At 36.0% G+C, this 1,779-nt stretch overlaps 1 long non-coding RNA gene across 1 annotated transcript in view; it reads right to left on the bottom strand.

The window, feature by feature from the left end:
* Positions 1-271: 271 nt before the first annotated feature.
* LOC107578734 (uncharacterized) overlaps positions 272-1,779 on the bottom strand; it is a 4,353-nt gene continuing 2,845 nt past the window's right edge. Inside the window, exon 3 of the long non-coding RNA XR_001608377.1 lies at positions 272-1,394. This is a non-coding gene — a long non-coding RNA (uncharacterized lncRNA). The remainder of the gene's footprint in view (positions 1,395-1,779) is intronic.

Here is a 1,779-nt window from a genome sequence, read left to right on the forward strand (position 1 = left end):
GGAACGTTCCCCTAACATTAGTATTTGGTTCCCCAAAAAAATGGAATGATCAAAACATTTAGAAATAACAGATCTATAACTTAATGGGAATGTTAGTAAAACGTTCAGTTTAAGAAGAACATATTAGCTTGTTAGCTGGGAATACAGACACAAAATTTCTGAGGCATCCCTAATATTTCAGATTTTCCACCATAAGCAGAAAATTGTTACTATTCAAACAAATAAGAAATGACAAGATGTTTTAAGTGCATTTAATATGCAGGATGTCACATTTTCATAAAGCATCCATGACCACTATACAATGATGATCTACACTGATGACCAGAGCAAACTCAATAGCCCTCGGTAAGCATGTCCTCGGCTGACATTTTCTTCAATGAAGCATAGAAATCTCTTAAAAGCATTTAAAATAAATACCAAGTCAAAACAACAAAGTCATTAAACTACAGCAACAGGAAGATCTGAACATGTTAGATTTGGTGTATAGCTGTTGTTTTTCATTCCATCGTCAAATAGCTCTTGTTTGACTAATCTCAATGTTCTGCCCTTCTGTTAGAGCAGTTTTATGAAACTATGCACTGAAACAACTGAACAAGGATCACACTGTAAAAAAACAACATTTTCTGTAACATGTTAATCAGTAGTAGATCATGTGAAGACTAAAATAGAGAGCATTTCAATAATCACAAAATAAAAGTATTAAAGGTTCACTAATTTACAGTGAAAATGTACTTAAGGTAAAGAAAGCTAAACCAAGGCAAAATTCACAAGCATGAAAATTCAAGCTTCAACCGTATTTGTTCTTTCAGTCCCATTCTGAGGAACTAACTAGTACTCCTCATGTTAGTCAGCCAGTCTTTGGTTGTAAAATGGTCCAATTTTTTCTGCCGTAGCAAGAATTTATGCATTTATATATACAAAAACAAAAACCAAAGTAATGTGCAAAAAAAGTATGCAAAACCGAAATTAGAAAAAGCACAAATAGTAAAATATATTATGAATATTTACATATCACATACTCACTATAAGCTGAATATCACAGTATGTCAATTCCACAATTTCATAGCTTGCCCTCTCTACAAGGTTATGCGTTTCTCTACTCCAGTCGGGGAGGGTGGAAGGGCTTGGAAGGTTAACTCAAAATGTAGCATAGTCTTTACACACAAGGTAAGTCTGTGGGACAGAACAGGGCTCCGTCTCAGCCTCCTCTCACTAGAATTTAGTGCTGTTGCTAAAGCTGTCTGATATGATAATGTTTTTGTAGAAGTTGTCCGAGCGCACGGAGCAGTAGCCCTTTACCTTGTCCAGGACCTGGTGGACGGGGAGGATGGACGAGGAAGCCTCTCCGTCAGAAGGGCTGCATTTGGGACTGCTCTGATTGGAGAAACTTTTACCTGCAAATATGCCACAATAGTTGACTGAAGTACTGAGGGAATATACTTACAGTATATAGTATAGTGAGATTAAGGAAAAGCAAGTACTGATGGCAAAGTATCTAAACACTTGCATACAAAATGTTGATGACAAATGGCACCCAATTTAAACTATTTTTTAAACATACAGTATTGGCTACTTCAAAAGAAACAGGACTGTTTTGTCAATGCTTTGACAGTTTGATCATATCAGTTTCCAGTTCATTCAAATATATAAGGGTGAGTCGTTATTTGTTCATGCTATTCTGTTGAATTTCCATGCCTTTGTGCATTCTTAGGCAAAACATTCCAATGCACACATGCACCTTCAGTCCCCTTCTATAGCACTATACTTTTGTCATTTTTT

The sequence above is a fragment of the Sinocyclocheilus grahami genome, unplaced genomic scaffold (genome assembly GCF_001515645.1).
Source record: "Sinocyclocheilus grahami isolate Dianchi unplaced genomic scaffold, SAMN03320097.WGS_v1.1 scaffold11704.1, whole genome shotgun sequence".
NCBI lineage: Eukaryota > Metazoa > Chordata > Actinopteri > Cypriniformes > Cyprinidae > Sinocyclocheilus > Sinocyclocheilus grahami.